Raw genomic sequence first — 23,791 nt, forward strand, 5'->3', positions numbered from 1 at the left:
TCTGCTAGTACCAAGTTAAAGGGAGGGCTGATGATTTTGAATCAGCGCCTTGACCTGGCAGAGGAACAGATAGGCGTTCTATACACTCTGTGTATTACCAGTGTACAATATGAAAATTTTACTCATGCAGCTAATCTGTCTAGACAGCTTTCCTTGTATCTTGCAGGAAATTGGTCTGAGGGATTCGATGAAACTCTTGAGGCCCTGATGGTGGCAGTTTTAAAGATCAACTCAACGTGAGTGGACCTTTCATTGACAGAGGGCCTCTCCTCCTGGAGTTCATCTGCATTTTCTTATTTTAAGGAATGGGTGGGGCTAGGTTTATTTGGTGTTGCCACCTGCTGTGGAATTGTGTTCATGCTCTAGTTGGTTTGCAAGCTCAGAACCCAACAAACAAATGACAAGGTTGTGATAGCTCAANCACTTGCTGCCATTGAGCAAGGGGCCTCCCCTGAAATCTGGCTATCTTTGCTCAAGAATAGGTTGACATTAGTGGCTGGCCTCTTTTGTAGAGTTTGCCCTAGGTCATTTAGTAATTACTGTCACATAGCACTGCGGTATCCAGGGACAGGCAACTTTCCTCATGCACAGATCAACCTAAGACACGGGACCCAGTGGCGATAGGGTTACCCTATGATGGGAAAGGCTGTGACATTGGAGGAATGACCCAAGACAGGAGCCATAGCAGATGGACATGATTACACAGACCTAGTCTAGCCTCATTTTAATAAAATAGAAAGGGGGAGATGTGTAGAGCTGTGCCGCGAGCAATCAAGAGCCGAGAGCAATCGCCATTATAAGATGGTGCTGGCCTTCACTGTACCTAACTAGTAAACAAGCCTTGTAAGCAGGTGCGAGAGTCAACTCATGCCTATTCACTGCCCATCTCGGCATGTAGTAGTGGGGTGATGGGCAAGCAAAGAATCAGGAGCTGACACGCCACATCAGGTGCTGAAACGCCATGGCTGAGGGCTATATAAGCAGTGCAATTTTCCGGGGTCGGGGTCTTCCCTCCTGAAGAAGCAATAAAGCTTTTGCTGCAGAAGATTCTGGTTGTCCGAGTGTGTTCTTGCCGGCGAGAACTATAGCTCGGGACAAGTTTATATAGTGTATTATGTTGATGGGTTTTCATATATTGAACCATCCGTGCATCCCTACTTAATCATGGTGAATGGTCATTTTAATGTGTTCTTGGATTTGGTTTTCAAGAATTTTACTGAGTATCTTTATAATTGATATTCATAAGGGAGATTGGTCTGAAGTTCTCTTTCTTTGTTGGGTCTGTGTTTGGTTTAGGTATTAGAGTAACTGTGGCTTCATAGAATAAATTATGTAGTATTCCTTCTGTTTCTATTTCATGCAATGGTTTGAGTAATCATATTAGGTCTTCTGTGAATGACTGGTAGAATTCTTCACTAAAACCATTTGGCCCTGGCTGGGAAAGTTTTGATAACTATTTCTATTTCCTTAGAGGTAATGGGACTGTTTAGATGGTTTATCTGATCTTGATTTAACAATGGTACATAATATCTGTCTAGAAAAATCATCCAATTCATCTAGGTTTTCCGGTGTGTTTCAAGTCTCTTTTCAGATGCAAACTGTACAGCAAAAATTATCCTTAGGGAGACATAGATATCTCTTCCCTCAAGCAAAGCATTGATAACGTGACCAAAATTTTTCTTCTAAATTCAGTTTGATTAATCAATAACTTTATCAGTGTTATTAGAGTGTGAGTGTCTATTCACAAAAACATTGGTGACATAGATAATGGCGTAAAATATTTCCTCAAGCTACCTCATGCTCACATTATCTGTTGCGCCCACCTTATCCGGCAAGGAAAACGCAACACAGTCAGATTCTTCTCAACAGCTTTATTGCAGGAACAGCTTGAAGCTACGGGAACCCCAGGAACCCAGGGAGGACTGCTTATATACACCCCAGCACTAGGGAGGGCTATGTGTCCTCCTGGGATTGGTCAGCCTGTCAACACTTCATTAGCATGCACCCACTCGGGAGGGGTTGGCACCAGATTCAGGCTAGCGCCTGTGCAGTGGTGTTGTTTATGGCCACAGTGTACCGGAAACCGGTGCCATCTTTTAGGCATCAGCTGCCTACAATTATCTACCTTAAAGAAGTAATATGCATTGAATTTTTCAGACAATGGTTGAGAACTTAACATGTTCTTTCTGAAATATTAACAAATGATTTGGTGATGAAATGCTACTTTTGATAAATGTGTAAGAACACCATGTACTAAAATCTACCTTTCAATAAGATATACAATTATTCCTTTTGGATTTTTAAACAATAGTTAATTTGAAAAGCTCTTAGTTTTGAGTGCTGTTCATATTTCACAATAGGTTAAACTACTTGCCACAAAACCACAAGAACCAGAATTCAGGTCTCTAGAACACACATACATGACAGATATGTTTGGTGGACCTCATGTACTTGCATCTTTGGAATAACTGAAGAGAGTATATTAACAGATCAAGATGACCAACAAAATCAGCTATGTTAGCAATGACTGTGTTCAATTGATAGACTATTAATCTATGAATAAGGTGGGAGGTTGATCAATAATAAAAATAAATCAACCTCAGTCTCTCTCTCTCTCTCTCTCTCTCTCTCTCTCTCTCTCTCTCTCTCTCACACACACACACACACACACACACACACACACACACACTTGTGTGCTCAGATTTTTTTTTTAAAAGAAAGCACTAGTAATGAAAAAGTGTTAGAGTTAAGGAGCTTTTTATTTTACTCCATTTGATTCTCATGAATTGATCCTTCTACTCTTAGCCAATTGATTTGTCTCTGAGTAGTGCCACGATCTTCATCATTAATAATAAACAGTCAAGTAAATTTATTTGTGTGACCTAGGCAGGATATAAGTGGATATATAGTTATATATATATATATATACAATTTATTGAATATTGTGATCTTTTAAAAACAATTTCTCTCTTTTTTTTAGATTATAATATAGTTGCATAACTTCCTCTTTCTGTTCTTCTGTCCAAACTGTGCCATAAACTCTTCCTTACTCTTCTAAAATTTGTGACTTTTTTTAAAAAAAAATTTACTCTTTAATCTTTGTTTTACAGTCCAGATTATATCCCCAACGCAGTCTACCCTCTGAGTGTTCAACATCCTATACCTCCTCTCCCATCTCGAAGAGGATGTCCAAGAGGATCACCACCCCACCAGATGTCCTCATTCCCTGGGGTTCCAAGTCTCTTGAGGGTTAGGAGCATCTTCAGTGATGAGTCCATACCTGTCAGTCCTCTGTTGTGTATGCGTTGGGGGCCTCATATCAGATGTATGCTGCCTGGTTGGTGGCTCAGTGTCTGAGAGATCCTGGGGGTCCCAGCTAGTTCAGACTGCAGATCTTCTTCTAGGGTCCACCTCCTCCTCAGTTTCTTCCAGCGTTTCAACCACAGGGGACACTAGGTTATGTCCAGTGACTGGGTGTATCTACATCTGTCTATTTTAGCTGCTTGCTTGACCTTTCAGAGGTCAGTCATGATAGGCCCCTGTTTGTAAGTACATCATAGCATCAATAATTATGTCAGGACTTGGGCCTCTCCCAGAGATGGATCCCAATTTGTGCCTGTCAGTAGACCTCCTTTTCCTCAGGCTCTTCTCCACTTTTGTCCCTGAAGTTATTTCAGAAAGGAACAATTCTGGGTCAGAATGTTTGACTGTGAGATGGCAACCCGATCCTTCCACTTGGTGCCCTGTCTTTCTACTGGAGGTGGACTCTACAAGTTCCCTCTTCCCACTGTTGGGAATTTCATCTAAGGTCCCTCCCTTTGAGACCCAAGAGGGTCTCAACTCTTAGGTCCCTGGTACCTTTTAGAGGATCTCCACCTCCTACCTCCAAAGGTTTCCTGTTTCCTTTCTTTCTGCTGGCCCTGAGGGCTTCAGTCCTGTCCCCCATCAATACCTGATCACCATCCCTGAACTCAAGCTGTACTAAAGTAATAGCGATAAAAGCAGTATGGTATTGTTACAGAGACAAATATGTTGATTAATGGAATCAAATTGAAATGGAATCAAATTAAACTACACACTTAAATACACTTGATCTTTGACAACAAAGCCAAAAACATCCAATGAAAAAAAACATATTCAATAATTGGTGCTGGACTAACTGGCTAATTGTATATAGAAAAACAAAAATAGATCCATATTTGTCACTTTGCACAAAGCTCATGTCCAAGTGGATCAAGGACCTTAACATAAAGCTAGATATACTGAATCTAATAGAAGAGATACTGGGAAAGAGTCTTGACTTTATTGGCACTGCGAGAAATTTCTTAAACAGAACTATAAGATCAGGAATTGGTAAATGGGACTGTATGAAACTGGAAAGCTTCTGTAAGGCAAAAGGCATAGACAATAGGACAAATCAGCAACCTATCAGATTAGGAAAAAAATTCTTCACTAACCCCACTTCTAGCCCTGATAGAGGGCTAATATCCAAAATATATAAAAGAACTCAAGGAGCTAACCACCAACAAAACAAAACAAAACAAAACAAAACAAAACAACACACACACACAAAACAAAAAGCAAAACAAAACAAAACAAAACAAAAAATCCAATCAAATCTAAAACTGGATTATAGGACTAAACACAGAATTCAAAACAGAGGAATCTCAAATGGTTGCAAAGCACTTAAAGAAATGTTCAAAGTCCTTAGTCAACAGGGAAATGCAAATCAAAATGACCCTGAGATATCTATCACCTTGTGCCAATCAGAATGGCTAAGATCAAAACCTCAGGTGACAGTAAATGCTGGCAAGGATATGGAGAAAGAGTAACACTCCTCCATTGCTGGTGGGATTGCAAACTGGTACAACCACTCTGGAAATTAATCTGGATGTTCCGCAGAAAATTGGAAATAGATATACCTGAAGACCCAGCAATACCACTCTTGGGCATATTCCCAAAATATGTCCCACCATGCCGCAGAGGTACATGTTCCACAGTGTTCATAGAAGCATTATTTGTGATAGCCAGAAGCTGGAAACAACCCAGATGTTTCAAGAAAATGGATACAGAAAATGTGGTACATTTACACATTGGAGTACTACTCAGCTATTAAAAACAATGACTTCATGAAAGTTTTAGGCAAATGGATGGAACTAGAAAAAATTATCATGAGTGAGGTCACCCAATCACAAAAGAACACACATAGTATGTACTCACTGATAAGTGGATATTAGGCAAAAATCTCAGAATACCCATGATACAACTCACAGACCATATGAAGCTCAAGAAGAAGGAATACCAAAGTGTGGATACTTCAGTCCTATATAGAGAGGGGAAAATGTAATCATGCAATGTAGAGAAAGGGACAGACCTGGAAGGGAGAAGGGAGGGAGGGGAAAAGTGGGGGCAGGATCAGGTGTAAGAGAAGACAGGGAGAAGTACATAGGGTCAGAAAATTGTACAGAAGTGTGTAGCAATGGAGGATGGGGAACTAGAAAGTCCCCAGATGACAGGAAAGCAAGAAGCTTTCAGGACTCAGTGGCGATGACAGTAGCTGAACTACCCAGCAAAAGGGAGGGATAACCAGTAGAGACCATATCCAGAGGTTAGGCAAGGCAACCAGTTGAGGGATGGGATCACCCACTCATCTTTAATTTTTTAACCTAGAATTGCTCCTGTCTAAAGGAAATATGGGGACAAAGTGTGTAGCAGAGACTGAAAGAAAGGCCATCTAGAGACTACCCCATCTGGGGATTCATCCCATATACAGACCACAAACCCATATACTATTGCTGATACCAAGGAGTACTTGCTGGCAGAAGCCTGATATAGCTATCTCATGAGAAGCTCTTTCAGAGCCTAACAAATACAGATGCAGATGCTTGCAGCCAATCTTTGACCCCAATGGAAGAGTTAGGGAAAAGACTGAAGGACAATAATATCAACTAACCAGACCCCCCCAGAGCTCCCAGGGACTAAACCACCATCTAAAGAGTACACACCATGGAGGGACCCATGGCTTCAGCTGTACATGTAGCAGAAGATGGCCTTGTTTGGCATCAATTGGAGGAGAAGCCATTGGTTCTGTGGTGGCTCAATGTCCCAGTGTAGGGGAATGCCAGGACAGGGAGGCAGAGGTGGGTGGGTAGGTGGGGGAGTACCCTCATAGAAGCAGGGAGAGCGAGGATGGGATAGGGGGTTTCCAGAGGGGAAACCAGAAAAGGGATAACATTTGAAATGTAGTTAAATAAAATATCCAACTGTTTTCTACCTCTTTATCACTTTTTACTCACCAGTAGTTCTCTGTGTGGATGATGCCTCCTGGACTGCTCCTAACCTGGGTCTACTTTAGCATATCTGTTGGTGTTGTCCTTGTTCAGTTCATGTTTGTCTAGTCATATTGGTGAGATCTTATGTTTACACCTTTTGAAATTACTAGGAAATTCGTTTTTAAAATTAGTTTTATTAGTTTTATTTCTAATGATATTCCCCTTTGTGGTTAACCCTCCACAACCCTCCAGTCCCATTCACCCTCTCCCTGCTCCCCTTTGCCTCTATGACGGTGATTCTCCACTCTCTCACCCACTCCTGACTTAGAACTCTCGCATCTCCCTATGCTGGGACACCCAGCCCCCACAGGAACAAAAGCCTCCCCTCCCTTTGATGCCAGATAAGGAAATCCTCTTCTACAAATGTATCTGGAGCCATGGATCCCTCCATATATACTCTTTGGTTGGTGGATTAGTCTTTGGGGTTACAATCCCCTTCAGCGTGGATTGAAGCATCCACACTTTGGCCTTCCTTTTTCTTAAGTTCCATATGGTTTGGGGGTTGTATTGTAGGTATTCTGAGAGTTTGGGTTAATCTCCACTTATTGGTGAGTACATTTTGTTTGTGTTCTTTTGTGTCTGGGTTACTTCACTAATGATGATATTTTCTAGTTCCATCCATTTTTCTGCAAGTTTCATGAAGTCGTTGTTTTTAATAAGTGAGTAATACTCCATTGTATAAATATACCACGTTTTCTCTATCCATTCTTCTGTTGTTGAGGGACATATGGGTTGTTTCTAGCTTCTGGCTATTATAAATCAGGCTTTTATAAATATGGTGGAGCATGTTTCCTTGTTATATGATGGATTATCTTTTGGATTGATACCCAGTAGTGGTATAACTGGGTCCTCTGGTAGAACTATACAAATTTTCTGAGGAATCACCAGATTGATTTCCAAAGTGATTTTACCAGCTTGAAATCCTACCAGAAATGGAGGAGTGTCCCTTTTTCTCCACATCCTTGCCAGCATCTACTGTCACCTGCGTTTTTGACCTTAGCCATTCTAATTGGTGTGACATGGAATCTTAGGTTTATTTTAATTTGCATTTCTCTGGTGGCTAAGGATGTTCAATTTCACAGTAAACTTTCTGTTTCTTTGGTTTGTACAATCTTTTGCCTCTACTTTTCCAGTGGTCCCTGGAACTTAATTCTACAACTCTGCATTTTAATTGGTTATGGTTTTCTATATTGGTTCCTGTTGCTAAAAGACTTTTCTTTGATAATGGGTGAGCACTACTCTTATCTGTGGATAAAAAGACAAATAGTTAGAATGTAGTAAGAGATTATGCTAGTTTAGTAAAATGATTTTGCAGTTGTAGTTTTAACGTGTATACTTAATATAAGAAACAAATTCCCCCTATAGCAGTACAACAAGAAGAAATATACATCAGCAGTGCACATTTTCAATTATTAGAACTGTCTAAAAGAACTGCAGAAACAAAAATGAAGAAGAGTCTGAAGGAAAGCAGGTCCAGTGACAGGCCCAAATTGGGATCCAGCTCAAGGGGATGTTCCAAGGCCTGACACTATTACTGATGCTATGGATGGTGTGCTTATAAACAGGTTAGCATGGCTGCCCTCCAAGAGGTCCAAAAAGCAATTGAAAGAGTCAGATGCAAATACTTACACCCAACCAATAGGCAGAAGCCAGAGACCCCTGTGGTTGAATTAAGGAAAAGCTGGAAGAAGCTGAGAAGGAGGGCAACCCCACAGGAAGACCAGCATTCTCAACTAACCTGAACCCCTGAATATCTCAGACACTGAGCCACAAGACAGACAGCATACACTATCTGACATGAGGCCCCCAACACATATACAGCAGAGGACTGCCAGGTCTGGTCTCAGTGAGAGAAGATGTATCTAACCCTTGAGAGACTTGAGGCCCCAGGGAACAGAGAGGCCTGGTGTATTGGGAGTGCCGGGGTGGGGACATACTCTTGGAGATGGGGTAGGAGGAATGGGATGAAGAAAAGTGGGAGGGCAATAACAACTGGACTGTAAAAAAGATTAAATGATGATAATAATAATAATAATAATAATAATAATATATCCCAATTAAATGGGAGTCCATTGCATTAATGTATTTCTAAAACAAAAGATCCTTATCTGAGAATATTGGTTGAGCTCAGCCATTGTAGACATCCCATTTAAGTATATTGTCTTTACAGACCAGTCAAAATATAACAACTATTTAAACTTTAACAAATTATGCCTTTTCTTTAGACTCTACAAGCACTGGGACCTAGGGTTACGGAGTCATGAGTTATTGTGTGCCCAAATATCATTACAATGTATACATTCTCAAGTGTATCTTGTAACATTATGAAAATAATACCTTAAGAAATTTTTAATAATTTATAAAAACTCATGCATAATTAATGAAACCTGAACCATAGTATTGATGGCACCATAATTATACATCTGAAAATCAGATACAGTTGGCCCTCAGTATCAACAATTTCAAACTCTACAGATACAATTAACCCTAGAGAAAAATATTTGAAAAATAGTTGTATCTGTATCTACAAACATTTGTCCCTTCATCATTTATCCTGTAAATATGAATCCATATCAATGATCTGTCACACAATATCACAATTGGTATGATCAATATCACAATTGGTATTACAAATTAAAGTCATGGAACATAGAGTGAATTTCATGGGAAAGTAGATTTCAGTAGTGATTCTCAATCTATGGGTCAACACCACTTTCAGAGCTGCATATCAGGTATCCTGACAATCAGACATTTACATTATGATTCATAAAAATGTCAATGATACAGTTAGGAAGTAACAAAAAACTAATCTTATGGTTTGGGGTCACCACAACATGAGGAACTTTGAAGAGAGAATATCTTGTGTATTATATGGATGCACCACCTGTCAATTAAGAAGTCTATGGCCCATGACTTAGGCAGGAAATAGAAGGTGGGACATCAAGAAGGAGAAAGAATTCAGAATATAATCAGGGCAGGAAAATCAGCCCAGGAAGATATGAGGAGACAGATGCACAGTCCATGAGCATAGGTATCTAGCCATGTGGCAAAGATGTAGGTTACAATATATAGGGCTATTTCTAGTTAGATTTTGTAGAGAAGAGCCTAACTAAATGACCAAGGTAAGTATGTATATTTTGAGTGTGAGTCTTATTTCTGGGAACATGGGGCTGGGAGAAGAACCAAGATCTAACTTCTTCAGAACTATTTTAAAGGTTGAGAGCTGCTGTATTATAGTGTGAGGATCTTTGTGTTTAATATATTCCCAGGGCTTTATGTTTCTTTAGCCTGAATCATAGTACAGTACTTGTAGGACCTCTTCTATGTTACATCCTTCTCTATCTTGAGGTTAGGCCTTATTTTGCATAGGATATAGCATTTGTGCAACACTTGGAGAAAAATGACATTTTGGATATTCCCATCAAACCTTGTGAGGAAGCTGATGAAATTGGTGGTGTGTAAACATGGAGAGAATAGACCAGTGTGGGTACTGGTCGATTGAATTCCACTGACTGCAGTGAAAATTTGACAAACTTGTTCCTTTCTTAGATTTTATTTTTCTGTTCTCTCCCTGTCTTTTACCTCCTCTTCTCCTTCTGTCTCTGCTCTCTGCTTCTCCCACTGAACTCTTCCCGTAGATTGCTTTCCCTCTTCCCCTCCCCCTCCATCTCACTCTCACTCTCAGTCTCCCCCCTCCCCCCCGCCGTGTTTGTCATATGCCATATATATGAGAAAGGCTGTGAGTGTGTAAGATCAGATACTGGGAGCCAATAATTCAGATGGTCGTATGCCACTCAGAATGGTTATTTGAGACATCTGCAAGAGCAGCAAGTGCTCTTACCTACTGAGCAATATTTACAGAACAGTGTTTTATTCTTAATATTTTTGTGTATACGGAATAATGTTTGTTCTATTTAAATAAAAATATCTAATGAGAGAGGCTCACTAAATTCTCTCTGTTTAGCCTTCCATTTTCTGTTAAGGTGTTCAATGGTTTACCTTGAATGAAGAACAAAAGAGTTTGACTTTCTGTTATGGTGATTTGAATAGATGATTTATGGCTCTCAGTAAGAAGTCAGTCTAGAGTATACAACCCCAATTTAAAGATATTTCCACTAATGACTTAAATGGACTTTTAAAATGAATGATGTGTCTAACTCTCTACCATAATTAAGAAATAAAATAAGTAGTTAAAATCCAAAAGACCTTACTGAAATATTCAAAGCGTTTACTTCATGCAGTGCTTGTTCTGAATTTATATTAGTAAAATAAGATTCCTTTTTTAAAAATAGACACACTGTTACCTTTTATTTTGCATGTATATACGATGTATGTGTGTATCATGTGTGTGCATGAGTGTATCTGTGTTTGTGTTGGGGTGGTTATGGGACAGTCTTAGGTCTTGGTCCCTACCTTCTCAATTGCTTGAGGCAGAATTTCTTTGTCACTTTGAAGATACTGGTAAAGAAATTGTCTCACAAGCTTCCAGGAATTCTTGCATTCCTTGCCTCTCATTTCTTGAAAGGCTGCTGGTATTCAGGTGTGTGCTAAGGTCCTTGGCATCACTGATATATGGGCTTTATTTTTTGGGCCTGGTTCTTAGGCATTAAATAAATAAATAGCAATATTAATTTTTTAAATTGATTTACTCATGTCCTAACTGCTAACATAGTATTTGTTATTACCAGGTTGATATTATCTCTACTGTGTTTGATAAATATATCAAAGCTGTTGAGGCTTTGTCCTTTATTGTGTATTGTAATGTAAAGTGCCGGCCACCCAAGACCTGGAGTCTGCAGGTAGCAACTGAGACCCTGGCTCCAAGCTAATTCTGATTGGTGACTAAAGATACAGAGAGTCAATAATCAGTGGACAGGGGAGACATAGGTAGAATTGATATTTCACAGGCTTGGAGAGTGGGGACTACACAGAGAGGAAGCTGCCATGGAATAGAAAAAGAACATGCAGGAGGGAGAAGTAAAGCCGCCATGTCCTATGGACCATGAGTATGTGGCCTGGAAGACTGTCTGATTGAAGCCAAAAGCAGCCAAGATGGAACATAGTAAGTAATAACTTGGGTTATTGATAGGAAGGTAGATTCTAACAGCATGGAATGTAGACAATAACCCAGCTATTGTGCTATCTAAGGCATATTAAAAATTAAAGGATGCATGTGTCTTTCATCCAAAAATGTAGATCATCTAAAGCAGGAAAGAAGCCCCTGTGCACTGTGATTTTTTTAATACTTTATAATACACAAAGTAAAAAAAATCATGTGTAATTTATTTATAATCATGACATTTTTTCCTTTAGAAAAATTCAATCCCTTTGGATGTTTGTGTTTTCAGCTAGTCCCTTGAAGAAGAAAGTGAACAGTATCGAATTTTACCACTTAATTCAACTAAAAGACTGAAATAAGAGATTCTGAAAGGTGGGCTCTTTATGTAAGTACATTTATTTTCAATTTATATTTTAAATATTTTCTTTCAGAAGACATCTGATCATAAAAATATGAGGCTTATGTTAGAAGGCTGACAGAATAAAACTTTTTAATATAATCCCAAGAGATCATGACTCTTTATGAACTATTTGAATAATGTGATCTGATTGTGTGGAATATAGGACTCTATAATCTCTTTATAGCTCAGTTTAAATATTTCAATTGTATGAAGCTTTATGAACTAGAGGAAAGAAAAACTTTTAGTACTCACCCTTTCACTCACACCGAGTAACAGTCTTCTCTTGAGAAGTTTAAGTCAATGGCTATGGATCAATGGGAGAAATCTGTTTCCATTTTCATTCTCATGGTAAATTTCTTATGACAAAATTTACAACTGTGTACCATTTTCTTCCCAGTGCTGCTCTTAGTTTAGTGAGTTCTTCCTTCCACCGATGATGTTTTATTTTGCAATGCATCTGCCAGAGAGTAACATAAAATAGCATAAATGTATTCGCTTTGTCAAATATTTTAGATTTTACTATGTGACAACTCTCAAAATAGCTTGGCATTATTTCCCCGAGGGGCTTACAGAAGTGCTATCCATTGTGTAGAAAAGTATCAAGAAACTGTTTTGTGCAGAGATGAAAAATACAGATAACAATGTCAGAAAGACAATTATCTGTAACAAGAAGGGAACTTGTGTGACGAGAGCAGGCAGCAGGTACCAAGACTCCCTAAGAAGAGTGGGAAAGCTGTATGGTTATATAGGCATAAGGCAGAGAACCTCAAATAATACTGTTCTTTTTTTTTTTTTTTTTTGATACCTCATTCTTTGGTATTAGCTACATGCCACTCTTTTATACCTGTAGAAGTGCCTGATGTTGGTAGTCTATGCTGCAAGAATGAATAGGTCCACATAGAATGGGGTCTTCCACTATTAAGACACAATTTATGGAACAGTAAATACATATTAGGATTGGGAAACATATATGATATAGCATTTGCATCTTATTCTAGTACACTTTTCTTATTGTGAAAAAAAAACCCGAGAAAAGCAATTTAAAAGCCAGAAATATTGATGTTGACTTTGGTTTCAGAGATTGCACTATGTAGTTATTATGGACAATTGTTATAGGGCTGAAGTGAAGAGAAACATCATGGTCATAGAATAATATAGCAGTAGAAAGATAATGTGTGGCATCAAGAAATCAGAAAGGGAGAGAAATTGACCAGAAACAAATGTACTCTCTTGTAAATCCACCCCCACAGACTAACATTTAAACACATAAGACTATGGAATCAATATTTGATATCCAAAACATAATATGCCATTGAATTATTATACACTGGCTATTTTTCATGTGCCTGTGTGAAAAAGTAATATAAGATTTTAGAACGTGAAAAATGAGATAACTCTTCTGAATGATATCTGACTACAATAGTTTTCAACCTCTGAATCACTGCTTTAATGTAAAAAAAAAAATCATAGCCTATTGATTAATCATGGGTGGTTAATAACATTTTTCTTTTCATTAGTCCAGATTTTGCATAAGATAGGCCTGGAGAATTGCATTTATTCAATACATTTAAACATACAATATTTAAATATTTTCAATAAGGAAATAAAAGAGTGTTAATGATCTATATGAAAGAAATGTGTTATTGGAATTAGGTCCTCTTTGAAGGTCTGATAAGACTCTGAAATAAACCCATAAGGTCCTGGGCATTTTTTGGTTGGGAGACTATTAATGACTGTTTCTAATTCTTTAGAGGATATGGGACTGTTTAGATTGTTAATATGATCCTGATTTAACTTTGGTACCCGGTATCTGTCTAGAAAATGGCTGAGAAGCATCTTAAAAAATGCTCAAAAATCCTTAATCATCAGGGAAATGCAAATCCAAACAACCCCGAGGTTCTACCTCACACCAGTCAGAATGGCTAAGATAAAAAACTCAGGTGACAGCAGATGCTGACCAGGATGTGGAGAAAGAGGAACAATCCTCCATTGCTGGTGGGACTGCAAGCTGGTACAACCACTCTAAAAATCAGTTTGGTTGTTCCTCAGACAATTGAACATAGTACTACTGCAAGATCAGCAATTCCTTTCCTGGGCATATACCCAAAAGATGCTCCAACTTGTAATAAGGACACATACTCCACTATGTTCATAGCAGCTTTATTTATGATAGCCAGAAGCTGGAAAGAACCCAGATGTCCCTCAAAGGAGGAATGGATACAGAAAATGTGTTACATTTACACAATGGAGTACTACGCAGCTATTAAAAACAATGAATTCATAAAATTCTTAGACAAATGGATGGATCTGGAGTATATCATCCTGAGTGAGGTAACTGAATCACAAAAGAACAAACATGATATGCACTCACTGATACATGGATATTAGCCCAGAAGCTCAGAATACCCAAGATACAATTTGCAAAGCTCATGAAATTCAAAACGAAGGAAAATCAAAGTGTGGACACTTCATTCGTTCTTAGAATGGGGAACAAAATACCTATGGTAGGAGTTACAGATACAAAGTTCAGAGCAGAGACTGAAGGAATGAGTATCCAGAAACTGTTCCAGCTGGGGATCCATCCCATAAACAACTACCAAACTCAGACACTATTGCAAATGCCAACAAGAGCTTGCTGACAGGAGCCTGATATACCTGTCTCCTGAGAGGCTCTGCCAGTGCCTGACTAATACAGAAGTGGATACTCACAGTTATCCATTTGATTGAGCACAGGGTCCCCAATGAAGGAGCTAGAGAATGTGTCCAAGAAGCTAAAGGGGTTTGCAAGTCCCTAGGAGGAACCACAATATGAACTAACCAGTACCCACAGAACTCCCTGTGACTAAACCACCAACCAAAGAAAATACATGGTGAGACTCAGGGTTCTAGCTGCATATGTAGCAGAGGATAGCCTAGTTGGTCATCAATGGGCAGAGAGGCCTTTGGTCCTGTGAAGGTTTTATGCCCCAGTATATGGGAATGCTTGGGTCTGGAAGTGGGAGTGGGTGGGTTGGGGAGCGGGGCGGGAGGAAGGATAGGGGATTTTCAGAGGGGAAACAAGGAAAGGGGATAACATTTGAAATGTAAATAAAGAAAATATCTAATTTTTAAAAAAAAAAGAAAGAAAAGAAAAGAAAGAGATGTTCACAGAAATTTTAACTCTGTGCTCCTAATACATCTCTAAAACAGTACATGAAAAGAACAATAATTGAAAGAAACATGGGCCATGTTTTTAAAGTATTTGTTTTTAGTTATTTTTGTATTCTATATATGTAGATACTAGCCCAATAAAAATATTTTCTGTTTTACTAAAGTAAACATGTTTGATTAAATGACACACTGTGAGAGATTTTGAATAACAGATTAGCCTCTCATAGAGTTATTATTTTCAATAATAAAAGCAGATATTCTCATTTAGTTTAGTTTTCATTAGAGATGGTATTGAATCTTCTTTTCAGTTCTCAGTTCAAGATTCTTCCATAAGATTCTTTTTCTGAAGTACCTGGCATAAACATTACAGATTTCACTGTGCTTCCATAAAGAACACACATAATGATTTTGGTGTTGGATATTATTAGATTGATTATCATTAATGGATATGATACCCATTACTAGGTTATTATATTAATTACTTTGAGATATAGTGCAATATAATATTATAAAATTATATATGCATGTTTTTATGAAAATGTCAATAAATTGTATTTTGGTTGACAGCACTGTATTAACTTAATATTTGGAGGCAATGGTACCATAGAGCACAGTGATTGGAAAAGCAGATGTCTGCTGTTAACAACAACAGTATAATTAAGATTTTAAACTAATAACATCTTGCTTATTTGGCTTCATCTATCTGTTGTGATATGCCAGCTTATCTTTCATGGTTATTGACATTAAATGAGTACACAACATGTATTTTAACTTCACAAGTAATTAAAAACTTGGTTAACATTTATTAGTATAAAAATAATTTTCTGATTGTGTGCCTCTCTTTATGGATAAAGACACCACTGTGTCTTAGTCCACCATTAGATTATAAGAGATACAAAGATAGAAGCAAATCTGAGAAAAAGAGATGCAGACACATTGATGATGAAAGAAGCTATTTCTATTGATAGAAAATATATCATATTATCTCACTGAGTTCTTTTACTTGGTTTTAAAATTTAGTCCTATAATTTTATAAGATTTTTTTTTGTTTGGAAGGAAAATGAAAATACAGCATACTAAAGTCTGTGGGACAGAATGAAAGCAGTCCTAAGAGGGTAGTTGCAATAAGTGTCTTCATAAAATAGCCTGAACTATTTTAAACTATTACATTGAGTATGTATCTTAAGGTTTTGGAACAAAACAAAGAAGCACTCCCCCCCCCCACAATATATAGAAAGAAATAATAAGATATTGGGGTTGAAAATAATGAAATAGGAGAAAAGTTAATATAAAGAATCTTAGCCTAGCAAAGCTGGTTCTTTGAAAAGATTAACAAGATTGATAAGCCTTTACCCAAGTTAACAAGTGAAAAACAGAGAAGTCTCAAGTTAATCAAATTAGGGATGAAAAATAATATATTACAACAGACACTAATAAAATCCAGAGACTGTAAAAACATACACCTTTATTCTATCAAATCCACATTACCACAGAGGTTAAATATAGAGTAAAGAAAACAAGGGGAAGAGGAAGATTTTCAACGAAGGGGAAGTAGAATATATGGTTACAGGGAAGACTGAAGCAGGTTGATTAAAGAGGGATGGGATTGAAGAGAGTTAAGGAAATGAGTATGGGTGGACAGTAACTAACTAAGGTCCTCTTGAAGGAGTCATATGGAAAACTACACCTACAGAAGCTTTTATTTTATTAGATATTTTCTTTATATACATTTCAAATTTCAAATGCTATCCCGAAAGTTCCCTATACCCTCCCCCCACCTTGCTCCCCTACCCATCCACTCCCACTTCTTGGCCCTGGCATTCCCCTGTATTTGGGCATATAAAGTTTGCAATACCAAAGGGCCTCTCTTCTTAGTGATGGCCGACTAGGCCATCTTCTGCTACATATGCAGCTAGAGACACGAGATCTGGGGGTACTGGTTAGTTCATATTGTTGTTCCACCTATAGGGTTGCAGACCCCTTCAGCTCCTTCGGTGCTTTCTCTAGCTTCTCCATTGGGGGCCTTGTATTCCATCTTAGAGATGACTGTGAGCATCTACTTCTGTATTTTCCAGGCACTGGCATAACCTCATATGAGACAGCTATACCAGGGTCCCTTCATCAAAATCTTGCTGGCATATGCAATAGTGTCTGAGTTTGGTGGCTGATTATGGGATGGATCCCCGGGTGGGGTAGTCTCTGGATAGTCCATCCTTTTATCTTAGCTCCATACTTTGTCTCTGTAACTCCTTTCATGGGTATTTTGTTCCCTATTGTAAGGAGGACGAAGTATCCACCCATTGATCTTCCCTCTTCTTGATTTTCTTGTGTTTTGCAAATTGTATCTTGGGTGTTCTATGTTTCTGGGCTAATATCAACTTATCAGTGAGTGCATATCTAATGACTTCTTTTGTGGTTGGGTTACCTCACTAAGGATGCTATCCTCCGATACATCCATTTGTCCAAGAATTTCATAAATTCATTGTTTTTAATAGCTGAATAGTACTCCATTGTATAAATGTACCACATTTTCTGTATCCATTCTTCTGTTGAGGGACATCTGGGTTCTTTCCAGCTTGTGGCTATTATAAATAAGGCTGCTATGAACATAGTGGAGCATTTGTTCTTATTACCAGTTGGCAAAGAAATTTAAATGGAATCACAAAATAATAGGGAGGACAATGCCCCAACTATACATGTTTCAACACCAGGGAAAATCTCTGGAAAATCTCCCTGTCAGGGAGGGGTCATATTGTTTTTTTTCTCTTTGGCCAATTATGATTTATTTCCATCAATTTTCTCTTTTTGAAAATATTAATTAATTAATTAATTAATTAATTTACACTCCATATGTTATTCCCCTACCCACCCCCGGGTGTTCCACAACCCATACCTCCTCCCTACCCACCTGTTTCCACGTGGATGTCCCCACCTCCCACCCCACCTGACCTCTAAACTCCCTGGGGTCCCCAGTCTCTTGAGGGTTAGGTGCATCTTCTCTGCGCGAACATAGACCCGGGAGTTCTCTACTGTTGTGTGTGTTAGGGGCCTTATAACCTCTGGTGTATGCTGCATCTTTGCTGACTCAAAGTTTGAGAGATCTCGGGGGTCCAGATTGATTGAGACTGTTGCTCCCTTCTACAGGCAGCTTCTTTCAGCCTTTTCTAATTCAACAACAGGGATTAGCTACTTCTGTCCATTGGTTGGGTGCAAATATCTGCATCTGATACTCTCAGTTGCTTGTTAGATCTTTCTCAGGGCACTCATGAGAGATCCCTTTTTGTGAGCATTTCTTAGCCTCAGTAATAGTGTCAGGCCTTGGGACCTCCCTTTGAGCAGGATCCCACTTTGGTCCTGTCACCCAGCTGGGTGTTCTTTTCCTCAGGCTCCTCTCCATTTCGGGATGGGTTACATTTAATCAAGTTGTTAGCTGAAGAAGCCCCATGGAGACCTCCCAAACAACCTAGGTTATTGACAATGCTGTTGTTTGTTCTCTAAATATTGATGGCAAAGAACTATTGCTGAAGGCAAAACTTACATATCTCAGTGAACATGTGGAAATCAAGCTTGTCCCTACGTAGATCCTTCACCCTATTGACTTGTCCTTAATGTACTAGAAGTTACTGTGCTTGCTGCCAAAGGAGAACGATAAATACCAACCCAGCTACAAACTCGGTGATTTACAGTGATAATCTGCCTCCATAACATGTTGTTATAATAATGGAACAAATGTAGGGGTAATCAACTACCTTGAATTAGATTTAAGGCCCACTCTATGAGGTCTAACTTATGCCTGATACTGCTCGAAGGACTGAGAACCAAATAATAGATAGAACATGGACCTAAGGGAAAGCAAAAATACTATTGCCTGCAATTCAATGGCTTCCAATTCTTCAATATTCACTAATCAATGACTCACTCAGTTATCACCAGAGAAGTTTCCTCTTGCATGTAATGGGAACTTTTAAAGAGATGGACAGCCAGACTATATGCTGAGAATCCGAGACCTTGGAACACTTAGTCCTATATTGGATGTGTCTATCAATTTTCTCTCTCAGAACATGGAACTATTTAGAAAAGCGGATGGAAAAAATTTTAAGACCCATTGGGATGTATGACATCAAGGAACAATGCCCTCTAGAAACAACAGAATGGACTCACATATACGGGTGGTGGTAGCAGCATGCACAGTCTATGAACAGGTGTGAGGTAGATCAGCTCCCAACACTGAGATGCAGAAGTGATGATGAGAACACATCTTTAAGCAAGAAGCTCTTTCTATTTAACATCTGCTTGCAAAGGAAAAAATAACATTCTTCAACTGAGTCTCACAGTATATAGTAACCACAGTTAAGGATAGGCTCTATGCCTAGCAGTAAGTAGATGGCCAACATAAAATGAGCTGAATGGGATTTTTATAGACAATTTGTCTAACATTTTGTTTTTTATCTTACTGGGCTTTTGTTTGTATATTATGGTTTCCAATTTGTGTCTTTATGGGTTCTCTCTCTCTCTCTCTCTCTCTCTCTCTCTGTATGTGTTTCATTTGTGTTAATTCATTTTTACTTCATTAATTTTCAAGAGACAGATATAGATAGATAGATAGATAGATAGATAGATAGATAGATAGATAGATGATAGATAGATGATAGATGATAGATAGACAAATACAGAGAGAAAGATACACACAAAGAGATAAAGACAGACAGACAGACAGACAGACAGACATACTCACAGAGAGAGAGAGAGAGAGAGAGAGAGAGAGAGAGAGAGAGAGAGAGATATCAGGCCAGGAGTAGGGTGGGTATAGAGCCTGGTGTGGTGGTGCACGCCTTTAATCCCAATGCTTGGGAGGCAGAAGCAGGCAGATTTCTGAGTCCATGGCCAGCCTGGTCTATGAAATGAGTTCCAGGACAGCAAGGGCTATACAGAGAAACCCTGTCTCAAAAAACTAAAAAGAAAAAGGGAAGAAAATAGGGACAATATAGGGACAAATTGAGAAGAGTTTGGAAAGGAGATGAATATATGTTGCATAACAAATTCAATTAAAATATAAAACTAAGGCTCTAAGGCTGCTATGAACATAGTGGAGCATGTGTCCTCATTAGAAGTTCGAGCATCTTCTGGGTATATGCCCAAGAGTGGTATTGCTGGGTCCTCAGGTAGTAAGTAGTATGTCCAATTTTCTGAGGAACCACCAAACTGATTTCAGAGTGGTTGTACCACCTTGCTATCCCACAAACAATGGAGGAGTGTTCCTCTTTCTCCACATCCTTGCCAGGATCTGCTGTCGCCTGAGTTTTTGATCTTAGCCATTCTGACTGGTGTGAGGTGGAATCTCAGGGTTGTTTGGATTTGCATTTCCCTGATGACTAAGGATGTTGAACATTTTTTCAGGTGCTTCTCAGCCATGCGGTATTCCTCAATTAAGAATTCTTTGTTTATCTCTGTACCCCATTTTTTAAAATAGGGTTATTTGGTGATCTGTGTCTAACTTCCTGAGTTGTTTGTACATATATTGGATATTATTGCTTTGTCAGATGTAGGATTGGTAAAGATCTTTTCCCAATCTGTTGATTGCCTTTTTGTCCTATTGACAGTGTCCTTTGTCTTACAGAAGCTTTGCAATTTTATGAGGTCCCATTTGTCAATTCTTAGTTTTAGAGCATACACTACTGGTGTTCTGTTCAGGAAATTTCCCCTTATGCCCATGTGCTTGAGGCTCTTTCCCACTTTCTTTTCTATTAGTTTCAGTGTACCTGGTTTTATGTAGAGGTACTTGATCCACTTAGACTTGAGCTTCTTACAAGGAGATAAGAATGGATCAATTTGCATTCTTCTACATGCTGCCTACCAGTTGAGCCAGCACTATTTGTTGAAAATTCTGTTATTTTTCCACTGGATGGTTTTATCCCCTTTGTCAAAGATCAAGTGACCATAGGTGTGTGGGTTCATTTCTGGGTCTTCAGTTCTATTTCATTGATCTATCTGCTTGTCACTGTACCAGTACCATGCAGTTTTTGTCACAATTTCTTTGTAGCACAGCTTGAGGTCAGGCATGGTGATTCCACCAGATGTTCTTTTATTGTTGAGGATAATTTTCTCTATCCTAGGTTTTTTTTTTTTTTTTTTTTTCCAGATGAATTTGCAAATTGCCTTTTCTAACTCTGTGAAGAATTGAGTTGGGATTTTGATGGGGATTGCATTGAATCTGTAGATGGCTTTCAGCAAGATAGCCATTTTTACTATATTAATCCTGGCAATCCATGAGCATGTGAGATCTTTCCATCTTCTGAAATCTTCTTCAATTTCTTTCTTCAGAGACTTGAAGTTCTTATTATACAGACCTTTCACTTGCTTAGTTAGAGTCACACCATGGTATTTTATATCATTTGTGACTATTATAAAGGGTGTTGTTTCCTTAATTTCTTTCTTAGCTTGTTAATCCTTTGTGTAGAGAAAGGTCACTGATTTGTTTGAGTTAATTTTATATCCAACTTCTTTGCTGAAGTTGTTTGTCAGGGTTAGGAGTTCTCTGGTGGAATTTTTGGGGTCATTTAAGTATACTATCATATCATCTGCAAGTAGTGATATTTTTACTTATTCCTTTCCAATTTGTATTCCTTTGATCTCCTTTTGTTTTCTAATTGCTTTGGCTAGGACTTCAGGTGCTGAACCGAGATGTCCCTCAAAAGAAGAATGAATACAGAAAATATGGTACATTTACACAATGGAGTACTATTCAGTTATTAAAAACAATGAATTTATGAAAATCTTAGGCAAATGGATGGAGCTGGAGGATATCATCCTGAGTGAGGTAATCCAGTCACAAAAGAACACACATGATATATACCCAATGGTAAGTGGATATTGCTCAGAAGCTCAGAATACCTAAGATAAAATTCACAAACCACATGAAACTCAAGAAGGAAGACCAAAGTGTGGATATTTTGATCCTTCTTAGAAGGAGGAAACAAAATACACATGGAAGGAGTTATAGAGACAAAGTGTTGAGCAGAGACTGAAGTAATGAGCATCCAGAGACTGCCCCACCTGGGGATCCATCCCATATACAATCACCAAGCTGAGACACTATTGTGGATGCCAAAAAGTGCTTGCTGACAAGTGCCTCATATAGCTATCTTCTGAGAGGCTCTTCACTGCCTGACAAATACAGAAGTAGATGCTCACAGCCTACCATTGGACTGAGCACAGTGTCCCCAATGAAGGAGCTAGAGAAAGGACCCAAAGAGCTGAAATTGTGTGCAGTCCTATAGAAGAAACAACAATATGAACTAACCAGTAAAGCTCCCAGGGACTAAACCACCAATCAAAGTGTACACATGGTGGGACTCAGGACTCCAGCTGCATATGTAGCAGAGGATGACCTAGTTAGTCATCAATGGGAGGAGAGGCCCTTGGTCCTGTGAAAGCTCTATGCCACAGTATGGGGTAATGCCAGGGCCAGGAATCAGGAGTGGGTGAGTTGGTGAACAGGGGGAGGGGAATGGGATAGGGGAGTTTTGGAGGGGAAACTAGGGAAGGGGATAACATTTGAAATGAAAATAAAGAAAACATCTAATAAAAAAGAAAATATATAAAAGTAGAAAAATAAAATAAATGAATGATTGAATTATTCCCTTTTACATACATAGCATAAGTGGAAGAGATGACACATAAGAATAAATATAAAATACAACCTTCTGTTTCCATTAAATATTGGCGGTTTTATGTTTTTATGGATGACCACATGGCACTGCATAACCCATTACAAGGCTCTCTCCTGTAAAAGACATATTCTCTCTTTCTCAGAAGTCATTAATTGTCTGTAGCTTGTCTTCTGTGTTTGAAGCCCCTTGATATATTTTAGGTATGACTTCTCTGCCATACTTAAAATACACAATCTCATATCAGACTCACTGGTTTTCTAGGTTGTAATCTTTGTCCCCTCTTTTGATGAGATCTTCTATGAGCCTTTGGAAAATTAAAATACTTTGGGATTCATTTTATCCCAGCAAGAATGATTTATATTAAAACCAACCCAAACTTAAGGAACAACAGGAAATATGCAACAAATGTAGTTAGTTATGAATATGGGGATAGAATTCTTATTGGTGCAGACAATATGGAAATCAATGTGGCACTTCTTCAAAAAGACTGAAAGAGATCTACTGTATGATCCAGCTGTTCAACTACTTGACTGGTAGGACTCTATATTCTGTGCCAGAGATACTTGGTCATTCATTTTCATTGCTGCTCAATTTACAATTTATGGAAAATGAAAAGAACATTGATATCCATCAACTGGTGGATTAATAATGAAAATATTATATTATTCAACTTTAAAGAAATTGAAATTATAAAATCTGGAGTTTAATGGATATGACTGGAAACAGTCTATTCTGAGAAAATTTATCTAGACCTAGAAGACAAATGGCACATCTTCTCTTTAATATATCTCCTAGACAAATTTTATATCAGTCTTGAATATCAGAGTATAAGGGAAATCTTAAAAGCATAAAAGGGATTTTATTTTGCTCATCCAGGTTTAAAAGTTACCAGTTAACCAGGTTTCTTTGCCAACTTTAAGAATCCGATTAAGACAGTCAGCTATTGGATGGATCACATGGCCGCCAATGGAGGAGCTAGAGAAATAACCCAAGGAGCTAAAGGGAACTGCAACCCTATAGGTGGAACAACAATATGAACTAACCAGTACCCCAGAGCTCTTGTCTCTAGCTGCATATGTATCAAAAGATGGCCTACTCGGCCATCACTGCAAAGAGAGGCCCATTGGACTTGCAAACTTTATATGCCCCAGTACAGGGGAACCCCAGGGCCAAAAAGGGG

This window comes from Mus caroli, chromosome 10 (genome assembly GCF_900094665.2).
Source record: "Mus caroli chromosome 10, CAROLI_EIJ_v1.1, whole genome shotgun sequence".
Taxonomy (NCBI): domain Eukaryota; kingdom Metazoa; phylum Chordata; class Mammalia; order Rodentia; family Muridae; genus Mus; species Mus caroli.